The 18,634-nt window shown below is 41.1% G+C and overlaps 1 protein-coding gene across 1 annotated transcript in view; it reads right to left on the bottom strand.

Moving 5' to 3' along the window:
* CCNY (cyclin Y) overlaps nucleotides 1-18,634 on the bottom strand; it is a 188,601-nt gene that overhangs the window by 121,137 nt on the left and 48,830 nt on the right. The window lies entirely within an intron of this gene.

The following is an 18,634-nucleotide window of genomic DNA, read 5'->3' as shown; positions in this document are numbered from 1 at the left end:
TATACATTTTACTTATGTATTTTAATTTTCATTCTATTTTAAGGTGAGTTCTTTGAAGTATTCCCTACACTATTGTCTTTCTTCCCTGGGAACCATCTATAAATCAGTTTAAATTAAGGTAAAAACTTTTTTTTAACTTTAGAATTAAAAGTGTCTGTTCCTCATCCTCTCCCCACTCTGGACCAGCCTCCAGAGAGAAGGACGTCAGCCTTTTTTCCTGTTCGGAGGTATTTCCCAGCTGCCCGCAGTTACTTCACAGTGAGGCAAACGTCTCCCCACCTCAGAAGCCCAGACAGCACCTGTGGTGGCGGCACACTGTCACCCACAGCCACAGCCACACCTGTCTTAGCAGCAGACTCTCCCAGGCAAAGGATCTGAAAACAACAGTGAAGGCATTAACGCTGTCGGTGTTATGACCTGGGCACAACCACAGTAAGTTCATAGGGATTCAAGTGGAATCCTCGCGGCAGATGTAGGACGTACCCCCTGAAGGCAACTGACTCCACAGCATCACAGCTCCGACGTGGATTTGGATCAGAAGCTTGATGACTCCTAGTTTTAAGACACAGCCTAACAGTTCTCGGGGGGAAACACACCTTCTTAACGTAGTGTGTTTCTTTGCCTAATAAGAAATCATTACATGGGGTATTTTTGATTTCTGCTTTCATCTCTGGGCCTGCATCAGGGTAAAAGACTAATTCTTTACTTTTGTTTTTCTCCAAAACTAGAAAACAAGAACAAGAATTAAGCAGGGTGGTCAAAGGCAAGAATGTAGGTGGAGTCATTAATAATGAAACAGTAATGTTTGTGGGTTTGTTTTAATCAATTTCTAATATCAGTTTCTCTAGGCCTCTGTTCATTCCACCTTCAACATCCTTGAGTAAAGCTGGAGTTTTTTGCTCCTTTTGCCTTCTGAAAACAAATTTCCCTCAACCCATTATACTACTATTTTGAGCATTAAAAATAAATACTTCAGAGTAAGAAAGAAAGATGCCTTTGCTTGAAATTAGCCACTCCTTGGCCACTGGCATCCCCCCAAAAATACTTTGGGAAATTTAGAATTAATCCTGCTACTGACAAAACAAATTTTTGCTACAGCTGTTCAAGGAGGAAACCGGCAGATAAATCATTTAATTTGGAACTAACAGAGCTGGAAGGAATCAGTGTTTTGGGGTCCTCTTGTAGAGTCCTGGGTTTCAATATCACCTCCCAAGCACCGAGGACTTAACTACAGTTAAACATAAAGATCACAAAAGCACACCCAGTCAGCTTCCTCTCCTCAGGTGAGAAAATGTTCTTCCACATAGACCTTCACACTCAACCTCTGCCCCTCAGCTCCCTTATTCTGCTCTTATTAAACCTGAGAAGGGACTATCAAGGGCAGCTGAGTGCAAGGATTCAAACACCTGGCAGTCCGTATGAGGACACAGGTAAAACACAGCCACCCCTGGGCCTGGGCATGGCACACAGTGCACCTCGCTATGGATAGTTCTGTGTGCCCTCCAGAGCACAGTTTATTTCAGTTACTGTCCCATAAAATACACATTCAAATGTCTCTTTTCTTCTCTACCGCCTTCTCCTTCTTTCAAAAGAAAGAGCACATTAAAATAAAGATCAATGCCACAGTATGCCTACTATTAAAAAGAAAAACACAATAGTCTGGAAATTCATGCTAAGGTTTCCACAGCAACTGTTCCACCACTTAACTTGTAACATTAACCATTCCATTCCCAAACGCTTTAGAGTCTCCAGAAAAGAAGGGGGTGGGGTGTGAAGTTACAGTCTTGGAGGGAAGGGAAAGATACTCCCTTGTTTTCATGTACTTGAATTCTCCCCATAGAAAAATACTGTGTCAGTAAATATTGCACCATTAGTAGTCCTACTCCCAATTATCTAATAGCAGATAACTCTGGAGAGATCTACTGATAGTTCTTTTGGTTGGAGTGGGAAAGACAATTGTGGGGACAGCGCCAGGAGTGTGGTTTCCAGGCTCTCGCCCTCACGTGGAAAGGTGCTGGCTCAGGTAGTAAATGGCCATCAACTCTGATTAGATGTCCATCAGCTGTGGTTACTTGGCCGTCAGCTGTAACCAGTGAGCCACTGGCCACTAATATTACTGCTGTGGCTACGCTAGCAAAACTGGGGGCTAGCAAGAAGATGGTGGCTGAGCCAGCAAGCATGGATTGCAGCTAGCACGGCGGATTACAGCTGGGATGACAGGTTGTGGATAGTGTGGCTCCTGCTTCCTGTGTCTCCAACCCAGCCACCAGCGAGAATATAGCGATATGACTCCCCTACCTATGGCTCCGTGGGTGTTCCTTTTTGGCATCACCATATCCTGTGTTCGTATGTGGGGAGCAGGACCAGAGACCCGGCATGACACCCCGCATGACAACGATGGTCAGGAAAAACTTGATTTTTTTTAAAACAGAAATATGCTTTCTCAACAAAGCATATTCTTAACCAAGGATAAGAAGTTATTTCAAGTAATCCAGTCAGGTCAGCAACTGGATTACTGGACCCAATCCAGTAAGGGTCCTGACCATGAAGAAAAGTGTCGTCTTTCTCTGTGAACTGGCTAATCCAAAGGGACGAACTACAAAGTCCTGGCCACTGATTCCCAAAGTAGGGGGAAGGGGAGGAGAAGGAGGTAACTGTGCAGCTTCCCCTCCAAGAAGGGGAACAGAACCCCCAGCAGTGTACCAGAGAGGTTCAGAATAAAATGCCTATTTGTCAAACTATCCGGATGATCTTTTAGTATTTCACAAAGTCCAGCAGGCTTCCTCTGTGAAATTGCCCACATCAAACATGTGCTGCTAGAAGGGAATCCAAGTATGAAGGAAAGCTATCCATGTGGCTGAAAACATCAAACTGTCTGGAGCTCCCCCATCAACCCCACAGAGGAGTGCAGTAAAAATAAGGGAGAGAAAACAACAGTTTGTCTGACAAGAGGCTTGGGAAGGAGTGAGAATGAAACTACTTATCAAAAAAGGAAGCTTTAGAATAATTACAGCTTTCTACATTCCAGGCCCTTTCTACTGGTTTCCAAATTTCATGATTCCCTGATGCCATTACCAGGATTAGACAAAAAGATGGGCCTAATTATCATAAAAAGGCATTCATTACTTCATGTACTATTTATTGAGCACTTGCTATATGCAAAACACTGTGCTGCAGATAACGGGTATGAAAAGAACTTATGGAGATCCCGGACCTCGGGAGACCATGGCTTACAGGAGAAGGCCAACAGTGAAAGAGCTGACGGCACAACCATATAGTAGTAATACAAGTGCTATAATGGACCAAAATCCTCCCATAGGCAAACCCCAGAGCACCCACACACTGGGCTACCTAAGAGCAGCTGTAAAAGCTCTGCAAGGATGTGAGCTCTGCCTCCCCAAGAAACCCCAAAGAGGCTCTAACCACAAATGGAGCCTTTGAGAAATAATAGGACAGGTGAAGATAAGTCTTTCTCCTTTCAATTAAAAAAAAAAAAAAAAGACCCACAGAAACTACGAGTAACACACAACCAGATAACACATAGCTGTTCCTCAGGAAGCCAGCATTATACCTCACAGAACCAATGGAATTTCTATAAAAATCCCAATAACGTTTTTTGCAGAAATAGGAAAACCCATCCTAAAATTCATGTGGAATCATAAAGGACTCCAAACAGCCAAAATAATCTTTAAAAAGAACAAAACTGGAGGACTCACAGTTCCTTGTTTTGAAACTTATTACAAAGCTACAGTAATCAACACAGTGTGGTACTGGCATAAAGACACATAGACAATAAAACAGAGAGACCAGAAATTAACTCTCACAAATATAGTCAAATGATTTTTGACAAGGGTGCTAATAAGATCATTCAATGGGGAAAGGGCAGTCTTTTCAACAAATGATGCTGGGAAAACTGGGTATCCATATGCAAAAGAAAAAAGTTGGACACTTACCTAACACCATATATAAAAATGAACTCAAAATGGAACAAGAACATAAACAATAAAACTCTTAGAAGAAAAGCTAGAACCAAAGCTTCATGACATTGGATTTGGCAATGATGTCTTGGACGAGAAACCAAAGGTACAGACAACAAAAGAAAATATAGACCAATTGGACTTCATAAAAATTAAAATACTTTGTTCATCAAAAGACACTACCCACAGAGTAAACAGGCAACCCAAAGAATGGGCAAAAATATCTACAAGTCATATATCTGACAAGGGATTAGCACTCACATAGAGAACTTCTAAAACTCAACATCAAAAAACATCTGATTCAAAAATGGGCAAAGGACTGCAACAGATAGTTCTCAAAGAAGATGTACAAATGGCCAATAACTACGTGAAAAGATGCTCAACGTCACAATTATTCGGGAAATGCAAACCAAAACTACAATGAAATACGACCTCACACCCACTAGGATGGCGAGGATACAGAGAATTTGGTATTCTCGCGCACTGTTGCTAGGAATGTAAGATGGTACACCCACTGTGGAAAAAAACAGTGTGGAGGTACCTCAAAAAATTAAAAATAAGATTACCATTGGACCCAGCAATTTTTCTGGGTATATAACCAAAGGAATTGAAAGCTGGATCTTGAAGAGACAGGTGTACACCCCTGTTCACAGCAACATTATCTGCAATAGTTAAAACACGGAAAAAACTCAAGAGTCCATCGACAGATGAATGAACAAGCAAATGTGGTCGGTATATATAACAGGATATTATTCAGCCTGAACAAAGGAATAAAATTCTGCAGTATCTCCGCCATGGATGAACCTTAAGCACAGTATGCCAAGTGAAATAAGCCAGTTACAACAAGATAAATACTGTATGATTCCATTTGCATGAGGTACTGAGAGGAGTTGAAATCATAAAGACAAAAAGTATACTGGTGTTGTAAGCACTGGGGGGAGGGAAGAATGGGAAGTTGTTGTTTACTGGATATCGAGTGTCAGTTTTTACAAGATCAAATTAAGTTATGGGGATGTGAAGCCAAGGTCCTCACAATTTTGATTTATGATTACAGCTTTAGAAATCATTCTCCCCCTCTTTCTATACTCCCCACAGACCTAGCCTTTCCCCTGGATGATCAGTGACCCCCGAGGCAGCAGAAGACAGTAGCCCGCACCTGACTAATGGTCACAAGGTCCAGGCTAAAGACAACATCTTGACCAAAGTTATGTTTCAGCCCCTGAGCCCTACGGTGGAACGACCCCCCGGCTACTTTCCCATGAAACCAGACGGACACTACAGCAACCTCAGAGCTGTCCTCAAAGCCTAAAGAAATGTCTTATTACCCTTCCTTACCTCAACTCTGACCAATCAGCTCCCAATGCGACCCCGAACCCACAACCCACAGTGTCTTATGATTTTGCCGTCTATAATCTGTAACCTGCATGCCAGCGGGGAGTGGGGTCTTGTAGAACGTGAGCTCCCCGCACTCCGGATTGGCCAATTCTATAATAAACTACTTCCTTTCTACACTGCAAACTCCTGCTCGTGCTTTTCTTTCGGCCAATGCACACAGGTAGACAGATTCAAATAATGGGGTTCAGTAACATGCATGGTAGTGATGGTTTGCACAACAATATGAATGTATTTAATACAGCTCGACTGTACACTTAAAAATGGCTAAGAGGAAAAATGTTATGTTATGTGTATTTTACCACAACTTTAAGAAAAAGAAAAAAAAGAGAAGGTCTCCTAAAGTGAGTTGAGAGCCTCACATTTAATTTTCTAAGGCCCAGAATCACAGCTGACGGTCCTATGACAATATATTCTGGCTCTGCCATTTTATAGACAGCACTGTGGTCAGGAGCCCCTGCAACACTGAGGCGAAGTCAGAAGTGAAACTTACACTTGCCCTAAAAACAAAACAGACAAAAACCCTGGTCACGGCTACGTCCCATAGTAACACGGATCGCTGTGAGAGAGCACGCCAAAAGATCAGCCCCACGGAGAACCAACTGCAGTGGCTGGCCCGTGGCAACGTGATTCTGTGCATTTCAAGTTAAGATCTAATTCTTAAAGCAATCAAACTTAAAGCCCTCCTCCCCCAATGATTTTTCTTTTATTAGAAAATGTGAGCTGTTGAGATCTGCAATAAAATGAATGCTTTTATTAAACAATTTAAATCACAATTATTAGGGTTTTAACAGTGTGAAATTCTTCTAAAGATACAAAAATGCAAATGTTACCTTAATCAAGGCAGTTTGGATAATTCCGTGTATTTTAGCATTCTCACCATTAACCTATTCTTATCAATTACTCCCATCAGGCCTCTCAAAGTGGGGGAAATTAACAAAAACTTGAAATTAGCGGCAAGGAAATCAGAAGAAAATGCAGCTGGGTCTCTAAGAGGAAGTGTCAGGGTCTACACGGCCCTGAAGGCCATTTCTAGACACAGCTTCACACCTCTTGGAGAAGGTAGGAGGGGGCCCCTACTATCGTAATTCGCCTATGTCCCAGCACTGATTAAAGAACGTACCACACAAGTCATACTGAGCACTGGAGAGCAAAGTAACCAGTTCACTGAATCAATGTTTTGCCAAAAAAGGGGGGAAGGGGGCTCAACTCACTCATTCTGCCCATCCAGAGGTCACACCCCTACCTCAGGACCAACCGCTTTCTCTTCTATGTCAACATCAATCAGTCACCACTTTTCCTCCTGACTTTCCTTACCCAATGAAGCCTTTACGACACCCTCAGAGGCAGGAGAAATGACCTGGAAGTTTAACAAATGGAAACAAGCAATAAAGCCTGAGCTCACCTGGTCAGCTGCCTCTTCATAAAGAGTGGCTTGAGAATTGAGGTAAGAAAAACATAAAGGAGACATAAACTGGCTGTATGAGACCTCCTTGTCAATACCATCCCTTACAAAAATTCTCCTGAAACAACCAATAAGCAATGGAGATGTCCCTCTGACATGAGTGCAGAGAAAGTGGAAGGTAAATGGAAAGGAAACATGAAAGGCAGGGAACAGACGCTCTTAGTAGGGCCATTTTCACAGCAACTCATAGACATGCCTCCCCAAGGAGCAAGGCCACCATTTCTATCTCAATCATAAAAGGCAAAGGACTAGTGACAATGCCAGTAGGAAGCCCAGGACAACAAGGGAAGAAATACTCCTTTGATCATCCCCTCTTCCTGCCACAAGCCAATTCAATTTGTTGTGCGTTTATTAGAGCATGCCCCTACAAAGCCCGTGTTAAATAAACAACCCAAAAAAATTATTCTGATACGTGTTAAAACAGTGAGAAAGGCTTTCTTCAGAACTACTGTGATAGGTGTCAGGACTAACGCAACAGGAGAGGGAGCTGAAACCTCACTCCAACTACCTGGGCTGGGTTCTGTGGTGGCCACAACGAAAGTCCCCTGGCCTCTCTGTCCCACACTCCTCCATCAGCCATGTCAGCTGCTTATCTCCCTCCTCCTCTCACATATCTGCAGCGACTCCACAGCTCTGCACAATTAGCTAGGATTCCAGGTCTTCCTCACCTCCTCTGCTCTTCTACGAGGACCTACCTAACCACACACCTTGCACTTTTCTGCCCCCTCGCCTTTCCTCTACCGTGTTTGCCGGAAAATAAGACCCAGCCGGACCATCAACTCGAGTGCGTCTTTCGGAGCAAAAAATAATATAAGACCCGGTCTTATAGTAAAATAAGACCGGGTCTTATATAATGTCATAGAATAGAATCTGCATAAGATCATTTTTAAAAATACAGGAGTTCCAACGCTTCAAAAACTAAACAATAGCTTGAAACCACTGGCCTATGCCACACTGCCACTACAACGGCCCTGAGAGGTTCAGATGTGTTTGGTAGGCTCACTGGACCGAGGAACACAGAGGGAGGAAGAGGCCTGCCCTGGCTATGCGTGGAGAAGGAGAGAGAAATGAGACCAAAATACAAGGTTCCAGAAAGTTCCAATGGCTCTGACGTAAGGCAGAGTAGTAAGGGAGCGCTTTCACTAGCTGACAACTGTCCGCCTTTGGCTCACACCAAAACCAACTGTGAAGGCACATCCTCAAAGCAACCAGCATTTAAACAAAAACTTAAGAAAGCCCATTGTTTTCATTAGGACTGGCTTTGGTATGAAAAATTTCAAATACCAAAACAAATGCAAACAGATACGCAGCTGTATTTTAAAACCACCTGAATGTGTGTCAGTGTTGCAAAAGAATGTAGGTTTTCTTAAGCATTCCTGCTCCTGGTGTGGGGATACCGTATGCTGGCTCACCAGGCATCCTGGGCAAGTTTTTTGGGGTGTTTCTCCAAGCTGGGTTTGCCCCCTACTAATTAATCATTGAAAGATAGCACAAAGGGCATTTAGACAGACTCAAAATTAATTGACAAGAATTTATCTACAGTCAGCCATAAGATAAAGCAAGATCAAATTATGCTCTTATGCTGATTTAATTTACATGGTATATTTTGTACAAACGGAATCTAATGAAGTTCTCATAGTTTGAAAGTATAATCCTTAAAGGCAAGCCAATGAACGTTTGGTATGAGATTCTCCTCATTTTCCATTTTCGAAATGCTGAGCTGGCTTACTACTAAGAGATATTTTCTGTTTAGAGGAGAGTCTGCAGATCTACAAGCGATAATTCATTTCGCTCATTTGGTTTCACACTCATGACCAGTATCAGATGATGCCTTCATGAGAGACGGTTGGCAACAATAATACATTCTTACCGCATTCTTCCATGGCTTTTCTGAGGTTTGTGTCTAATGGCTTTATGGAAGTCAAGAGATAAAAGGGTTTTTGAGTTCTCTGCTTTGCTATGAAAGTCTCAATTCTCTAGCTTTTAGTTTGTTCACAAATAAAATCAGAGAGGTGAAACCATTCTATTTAGCTCGGCAAACACTTACGAGCACCCTCTCTGTGCACCAGGTGCTGTAGTAATGCCGGAAATTCAAAGATGAAATAGACACAGTACCTGCCCTTGGGAAGTTTGGGAAATTCGGTAGGAGTGAAATATACGTAAACAGATGACATCTATATAACTTGGTACAGGTCAGGGTGCTATGGAAACACAGAAGGAGCCTTATGGTAGGCAGAATAGTGGCCTCAAAGATGTTCACACCCTAATCCTTGGGAATCTGTCACCTTACATGGCAATGGGGAATTCAAGTTTCAGATGGAATTAGGGTTGCAATCCACTGACTTTAAAACAGGAAAATTACCCTAGATTATCTGGGTGGGCCCAGTGTAATCCACCTAAAAGTGGAAAAGGCAGAAGAGAGAGAGAAAGATGTGATGACAGAAGCAGAGTTAAGAGATGCTAGGTTGCTGGCTTTGTAGACAGAGGAGGCAGCCGTGAGCCAAGGAATGTAGCTGGAAATAGGATTCTCCCCTAGAGCTTCCATAAAGTACTGCCAACCCCTTGATTTTAGCCTAGTGGTATGCATGTCAGACTTCTGAACCAGAGAACTGTAAGATAATATATTTGAATTGTTTTCAGCCACTATGTATAATTTGTTATGGCAGCAACAGAAAATTAATAAAGGGACTTTCAGCTGGAAAAATGCAATATTTATATATGAAAAGAGCACACACATTCCTCTCACTGCTTTATCGGCCATGCCCACAAAACCAAAGCCATTAACCTTTAAAGCTCAATTGAGAAACGCAAATGCAGAGTTGTACATGCAGTGTTGTAAGTCTAGACTGTAGGGGTGTCCAAACTTTTTTCAACGTTTTTTACCAAGGGCCATATGCGGTAAAATACACAAACAGCCGGGCCACTCACTCGAGGTGAAGTACGTATTGTCTCACCTGGTTTATTTAAGTAAACTAAATATATTTTTGGAATTTGCTGCGGGCCAATTAACAATGGATGCCGCAGTTCTGACACCCCTGGTCTAGAGGGTCTGTATCTAAAACGTCCTGCACAGACTCACCAGCAGAGAGCGCTGTGATTTGGGAGGCAAGCTACTCATCAATACAAGGTCACACAGATTCTGCCACAACTACCACTCTGAAACCTTATGTGCCACACAGACAGACACATGGGCATTCTGAAATGTCTACTATCAGACAGTCTATTTTGTTTTAGCCTTAGTCAACCAAGACTATAAATACAGCTTGCTATGGAGCACAACATTTAAATGTAATACCAGGAAAAGCTACACAATCATTTTCCAAACACCGGCTGGGGGTCAGAAAGTACCGTCTTCTGGAATTGCTCTCCAGGAGTCAAACACAGCCCTAAGGTTACCTGCCAGGCCACATTCTCCAAAACTTCAAGAACACGAAAAAGGATGGAGAGGATGGGTCCCAGCCTAGTATTTGTTTGCTCGTTGGAGATCGAAACGCATAGGGGAAGCATAACCTCAGTAGGACTGTGGCCAGAAAGGAAGGGCCACACCTAACGTGGTTATTTGCAAAAAAGCCAGGCTTCCACATGGAATTCTACAGCTGTGTTCAGAATCCATCAAAACATCAATCCACGTCTTTAAATATTATCTTGTAGATCCTGGCAGCAAGTTTACTCAAGAGGAAAAGGCAGAATTTTATGTGCTATACATTAACTACTGGATTTATTACACAAAACCCAATCTTTTGTCTTGTTTTTTGAATTTAGAAAACAACTAACTGGGGGGGCAGGAAGAAGTCTCTCCAGAACGTGCCACCCTGGCAGGCAGATTATTCTGAGTAGAAAACACTTAAAGCCCAACAAACTCAAAAAATTTTCACCTCGCCCCTTCTTTCTTAAAGAGATTCAGATAGAAAAACCTGCTTCAGAAAGGGAACCTTAGCGTATTTACCTCAGCACATATGAAGTAAGTGTGGTAGACAGGAAGGGTCCATGCAAAAATCTGTTCCCTAGATTCCCCTCTGCCCCATTGTTTCTAAGTTGCTTAGCAAGAATTTGTTTGCCATTTTATCAGCTAGCTGTGAGTTTCCTATTTCCCTTTTGAAATCCTTTTTCTCCTTTGTCCAAAATGACGTATGTATATACCTCATTTTGCCTCACTGTCTGGAATTTTCATGCTTATGTCAATTCCCTGGGTACTTATATTAAAAAGTGATTTTCTACACACTGTTCCCCAATAAAGTCCTGTTCCCCTTCCCCAATAAAATCTAAAAAAAAGAAAATTGATTTTCTCCTGTTAATCTGTCTCTGTTAATTTACTAGCCCAGCTAGAAGAACGTTGACGGTAGGAGGAAAATTATTGTTTCACACCCCCACACTGCCCACAATAAGTTTTTAAATAACAAGCAAGCTGTATGTATATAATCACTTTTAAGAACATGTGTATGTGTATATTTCCCTCCTCTCCTTTCTTGATTTCTCTTTTATCTACTCATCTCTTTTTAGAATTATGACTTGACATCCTATTTTGCATATTTGAACAAACTGATTAAAGCCCTGCTTTCCACCATTCTCGTCCCCCATCTGCACGAAACAGAACAGAGCCCATAGTCTTGTCCGGGTTTAGGGTTTACTGTCATCTTAGCTTGGAACAGCACAGCCCGGCATTCTCATCTTATGTTTTCTTATGGGAGCTCCAGGTACACCAAACCCCAGTACACTAAAGGAGAAAAGAAATATATGACCACGATGAACACAGCTCTCCCAGTTGAGACCTGCAAGAGGGGAAAAGTTAATGTGCTTTACTGGGGCTCCCTTTCCACTCCAGACCTGCCTTATCTCTAACACCAAGGTTAATACCGTATTTCCCCGAAAATAAGACCAGGCCTTATATTATGGTTTGCTCCAAAAGACACATTAAGGCGTATGTTCAGGGGATGTCATTCTAAAAAATCATGCTAGGGCTTATTTCCCGGTTAGGTCTTATTTTGGGGAAACACTGTAGGAGCAAAGGATAAAAAGGCCCCACAGAGTCTGACATAATACAAAGATAAAGAAAAACTCACAGAATGTGATGAATGATTTCTCAACCAGCCAACATCAAGTTAAGCGTCCCCAGGTCACCAGCTCTCTTCTTTTACGGGAACATGACACAAATTTTTAGCTAGATCTAATTACATATCCAGAGGTCCAAAAGCAAAACAAATTCCTATTCCTCTGTTTCTCATTTTAATCAGATAGTTGGGAACAAATTTATAAATAGACTAAGGAACAAGAATTCTTCAATCAAGAGAAACACTAGTACAGATACGTAGTGATGTTTATAATGCACACATTTTTATGCTAAATTGTGCCTTCATGTTCACTAAAATGGACAAAATCATGCTAACTTTTTTCTTTCAAATGGCTCAATAAAGGATCACTGTCACTCTCACTTGAAGTACCTAGACATCTCACTCTTGCAAGGAGAGGCGATGTTTGCTCATTTATCAAGCACACCCCAATAGCCTACATTGTGTGGTTCTGATGACGCATATTGCAAAGTGACACTAAGTTTTTAAATTTTCTTACCTACTATTTGGAGGACCACAGTGAAACTAAATTCACTTGTTTAAAAAGAAATACCAGGTGTTGGTGAGGATATGGGACCGGAATTCACCAACTTTGCTGCTGGGAGTATGTATTTCCACTTTGGAAAACTGCTGACAAGTATTTCATGTATGAACAAGAATTTGTAGGTACCACCAAACAACAAGATTACCCCTTAAGTTGTTTCACTGTTTAAATTTTAAATAAAAATGAAAACTCCAGTGGTCACACAGAATGACAGAACTATAATCACAGTATTATAACTGTTTATTTCAATCTACTAATTAGCATAGTGGTACAATAGAGGTTGAAGACAAATTATACCTAAAGCAAGCTCAAGATGACTAATCATTATGAACTTTCTTTCACAACTAATATCTATAGCTACATCCACATGTACAGAGCCAACTGTAAATTATTTAGGCTCCATGTAAAATAGAATGTTTATTAAAGTAAAACAAAAGCCTCAACAATAAATATGTGGAACCTAGAGCAACAAAAAATTTGGAGAGGAAGAGTATTTTATCACTGACATTGTTTAGAATAGCAGGTACATGGCAATGTAAAAAAAAAAAAGTATGCTGACTTTTAATCAGCTTTTTAAACTCACTACGATGGATCCTTTTATTGCCTACAAAGTGGGAGGAAGAGGCAGATTACTCTCCTCCCTGTTCTTGGTTAACCACAGTCTGTCAATTAGAGTTTTAAAAGATATATAATAACTGTGTATTAATTTCAACTTTACATATACAGTAGACCTCCCTTATCCATGGTTTCAGTTACCCATAGTCGACCTTGGTCCAAAAATATTAAATAGAAAATTACAAAAATAATTCACAAGTTTTAGATTATGCACTGTTCTGAGTCGCGTTATGAAACCTCCCGGCTGTGCTGCTCAGTCCCATTCAGGACCTTAATCGCCCCTTTGTCCAGCATCCCCAGGATGGACACACACACTACCTGCCCATTAGTCACTCAGTAGCCCTCTAGGTGATCAGGCAGGTGGAGGGGGGAGAGACACAACATTCACAGACTTTTATTACAGTATATTGTTATAATTATTATATTTTATTCTCAGTTATTATTGTTCATCTCTTACTGTATTTAAACTAAACTTTATCATAGGTATGTATGTATAGGAAAAAACACAGTATATATAGGGTTCAGTACTATCCAGGCATCTACTGGGGATCGTGGAGCATATCCCCTATGGATAAAGGGGACTACTATATTTTGTAAATATTTGAAATTTCTTCCACTTCTAGGTATCTATCCTGTAAAAGCATAAATAAATGTGCTTAAAGAGACATGTACAAAATGTTCATCATATCAAAATTTGTATTAATAGAAAAAAAATAAAAGAGCTAAAAATATAAGTCTTAAGGATACACTTGAATATTGTATAGCAATTAAAAGGAATAAATGAGGACTCTAGTTTTTATCTATAATATTCTAATTTTTAAATTCACATATTTGTATAACTCAGATTTATATTTTCAAATTACAATAATGATAGATATAAGTAACCAGATAATTAGCCACCATCAATTCTCAGCAGGCCTATAGCTGTTACATACCTGGGTCTCTGCTACTATCTGTTGCCACAATCACTGTAACATACAGAGGCGCTCAATCCATATGTTGGCGCTCAATCCAGACTGGGAACAAAGGCCAGTCTGTGAATGTGAGTTTGTGCGTTAATATGAGTTCCTAGAGATGACTGCTCTTAGCTGAAATGGTGGCCCAAAAGGAATTAATCATTCCTCCAAGCACGGCAGCCACTTCCTGAGACAACCGTGGGTGTGGGTCTTGGGGAGAAAAGGGGTATGTTCCAGAGGCATCACTTGGGGAGCCTCAAGGGGTGGGACTGCTGCCATCACGAGCCCACAGAAGCACTTCTTAAGGAAAGCTTCTCCCACAAGCCCAAGCTGAGAGCTCCCAGGCCAACCCCACATACAGGACTGGCCTGGAGCCATCTCAGTGCAAGAGTGTACAGACCCGGACAGACTCAATGTGTGTTCAAGTTATACTCTGATGAGTCTTGATCTATCTGCATCAACCCCATTTCCTCCACTACAGGTCCCTCCTCTCTGCTTAAGTTTCAGGACATTACAAACCCAAGTAGCTGTCCTGCTAAAACACTAGCAGGAAACTCCTTTAACCAGAGTTTTCGATAGTGAGTTGTTATAATTCATTGTTTCTTAAAGAGCTGTCTGTGAAACACATTACTGCTATATGCATAATAGAAGGAGGATTCTACAGTTAAATAAGTTTGGGCAACGTTGCCCAACATACATATTCTTACTCCCACTGCCACAACGCATAAGGCAATTTATCATCTTAAAGGCTCGGCAAAGTGATATAGAAAAGAAATCTGCTTTACTCTAAGCTGGGTTTCCCAAATTTACTTGACAAAGAAACCTTTTTCCTATCTAAAGAATCATTTCCCATCCTTGCTTGATTTTAAGACTCACTCAGGACAATTATTAACTGTTAAGACAGGATTCCCAGGCCCACTCTAATCTCTTGATCAAAATCTTTAAGGGAAGGGTCATGTCATTTAACAAACACCCCAGGTGACGTATCAGATCAGTTTGGAAAATACTGACAGACTAGCATCAGGCCAGAAACACTATTTTATGTTTAAAATGTGTCTAAGTGATTTCCAGTTCAACTTCCTGATTCAAGATCATTATTCTAAACATTGTTATCCACGTAAAGTACTAGGGATATAAAGAATATATAGTGTTTCTAACGTTCCTGAGTATATCACAGCAGCAGTTTTTTCATCCTTTGGGACTTTCCCATGAGGTTAATCATAATCATTACAATGACAACAACTAAGCTCTTACACGTATTATCTCCTATAATTTTTCATAACAACCTTATGAGAGAAGTAGTATTATCTGCCCATTTGGAGGCAATGAGGAAGTGGGCAGGGAAGTTTCTGCGCTGTCAGTCTCTTCACCTCCGCACTGCTGATGTTTGGGCAGCTAACTGTCATGGCAGCGGGAGGCCGGCTGGCGCAGTGAAGGAGGCTTAGCAGGTTCCCCGCCTCCACCCAGTAGGTGCCAGTAGCACCTCCCTTCCAATTGTGACAACTAAAAATTGGGGGCAAAATCAGTTAGGAATCAATGCCCTAAGTGATACTTAGAAGTAGGAGCAGAGGAGCCCAAACGCTTAGCACTCCAGTCTCGGCCAGGCCAGCCCCCCTCCCTAGAGGACAGTAGCCTTTTCCTCTGCATGCTTATAGCTGAAAGGCCCTGCTGGAGCTGCCATTGCTCTGTCTCGCAGCCTGTTGGCAATGAAAAAAGGACTGGAAAAAGCTCATCAAATGAAAAGGTGTGATAATGGCACGCCAAGTGCTAGCAATCGCTGGCACACAGTAATCCCTCAATAAAAGTAACGTGTATCTTTCTTTCTGTCTTGCCAAAGGCTCCAGCTGCACATAGGAAAGATTCTCAATCTAGTCACCTAAAAATGGATCACAGAAAAAGCATTCTACATGGCATACCTAGTGTGTTCAACATCCAGGAAGGATCATTTTTAACACACTCTTTAACACACGTATAAAAAAACTATTTTCAAAAAACAGTTTTTATATACAAATCAATATTACTTTCTTGATTTGTTCTTCAGTATCAGAACAATCAATTAATTTTAACATGATAAATTTCAACTTTACAGGTACAATGCAAGTTTAGTAAAAAATTTCATGTATGAATTAAAATTTGCATTTACCAAACAATATTACACCTCAAGGTTTGCACTGTTTCACTGTTTTAATTTTTAAGCAGAAACAAAAACTCCAAGTGATCACATAGAACGAGAGAATTATAAACTTCAATAATACTATCATTGGTCATTTTAAATCTACTGCTGAAACGCAGAAATATGTGGTACCACATGGGTCAAATGCACAAAGACTGCCCAAAGCAAGCTTGAACAATTCTACTCTTAAAAATCTCTCGAAATGAATGCGTTGGGGCCAACTGTATGATCAGGAGTCTCTGATTTAACTTCCATGTAGTACACAATGTCTGTTAAAAGATAAGTAATCAAAAAGCTTTCATTTGAAGCTTACGTATATATTATTAAAACTCAGGTTACCGTAACAATTCTTTAGAACACACACAAACAAAGGTTTTTGTTGCAGGAATATCGTATCACTGACATTGTTTAGAATTGTAGGCACAATCCCAGACTTCAGATTTTACAGGTGAACTTTTGGATGGTTTACTATTTTTATTAAATTCCCTACAGACACGGAACCCCTTATCACCTGCACTGGATGGAGCAGACTAATCCCACCACCAGTGCTCGCTACACCACAGTCTCCTTAGCGGGGTTAAACGGTACTCAGAAGTTTCAAGTCCATGAAGTCGTTCGGTAAAAAAATAATAATGGAAAGAGAAAGGTCTCAAGAAAATCATCATAAAAGAAACAATGAAGTCGTCAGATCTCCTGGTCCCACTTCTAGTCAGCTTCCAGCTTCCTGCACATCAGACAAGCTGGCCCTTTTGCAGGCAGTGCGGTGGAGGGTGAGGACGCGCTGTGAATGCTGGCCACCGACTGCGTGACCCTAGGCAGGTAACTTCATCGCTCTGGGCTGGTCAGTGTTCTCATATTCAAGATGGAAATGTAATACTATCTGCCCAAGAGGCTGTTTGTTGCGAGGTAATAAAAGCATAGTCAAGTGTTCCATATGTAACAGTTAGCAGTACCTGGGCAACATCTTGAAATTATTGAATCCAGGTGATGAATATATATTCACTATACTCTGCTCTTTAATTTTGTAAATTTTTTTAATTTCTCAGAATAAATGTTTGAGCTGAGTTATTATCATCAGGAGATATATAAGGACCTCTAAGGTCTCTTTGGGCTCTAACAGGCCACTATGTGTCCCAGACGGGAAAGGGGGCTCAATCCTCAGGTGTAAATCAGGAGTGAGGCTAAAGGAGAAGGACATTCCAGAAATGAGTCCTGACCACCAGACATTTCTGAGTGATCGCTGCATAATCAATGCCTTATACATAAATGCTTCAGTGATACGATGGCAGACGCACTCCAGGCATTCAATACAAAAAACAAGCAAAAACGGGACCAGCACTCCTGGATCCAAGCCTTCATTTATGAGACTGGTGCATGGCCCAGGAAATAAGCCGAATCTTTCTATTCTTCATGGATCAGAGACCAGCGAAAGACACAATGATGAGAACTATTCCTGAGAGAAAGATATACCCCAAAATGCTGTATGAATTGAATACCATACCAGAAACGACTTCTAAGGCTTTCGGGGGGAATCTTACATTCAAGTGGTAGAAGAACGGTTCCTCATAATTGTTTGCTGACTGTACAAATAAATGAATGAGTCAGATATCACAGCAAAACTTAGAGAATCTATTCTAAACCAGAGAAAACATGTATGACCAGACAAATACACCTTCCACGGAGCTGGAATGGAATGTCAGTCTGAAAGTACACAACATGTATAGCTAATAAAAATGTAAAGACAGTAGAAGTAGTTCAGCCAGACCAAAAACAAGAAAAAAAAAATTCCAGTACCTTAGAGAATGGCATAATTTGACTGGAGAAAACATTGTCAGTCATAAGCACATGTTTCTGACAGACCACACCAGCCCTAATGAAATCACCTTCTGAAACAACAAATCACACATCTCTTCTGGATCCTCAGAGTAGCACCTTCCTCTCCACTAAAGCAACGCAAAAGTAAAAGCACATTTTAAGAACTAGAACAGATGCCTCAACTTTCACACTATCCAATGTTACAATTCCTTCATATTAAAAACATGTGACCACATAGTATGGTCTGTTAGCATTCATACCCTACTGACTTCCAAAAACCATCTCCCAAGTATAACCTAATCAATAACCAAGAAAGTCCTATTACAAAATAGCCCTCCTACAATGTATTGATTCATTCGCATTTCTTCACTCGGTGTGACCTGCTTCATGGGGCAGCTTCAGCTTGCAGGGCGCTAAAATATGTCTGGAGGACACAGCTATGATTCCCCTTCCTGTGTGGTGAAACAGGATTTCAAATCCTTCCTGCCCACTCCCCTTTGTTCTCAAGAGTCTAACACTCTACATCAGCTAAAATGCGTAACTTGAACATGGGGGAGGAAATGTGGAGTTACAGGATATGTAGAGCTGAGATACTTCAGGGTTATAATCACAGCTGAAGCCAGTCCTCCCA

This window comes from Rhinolophus hipposideros (assembly GCF_964194185.1).
Source record: "Rhinolophus hipposideros genome assembly, chromosome: 1".
Lineage (NCBI taxonomy): Eukaryota > Metazoa > Chordata > Mammalia > Chiroptera > Rhinolophidae > Rhinolophus > Rhinolophus hipposideros.
The sequence above is the reverse complement of the archived record's forward strand: the minus strand, read 5'-3'. Positions and strand labels throughout refer to the sequence as shown.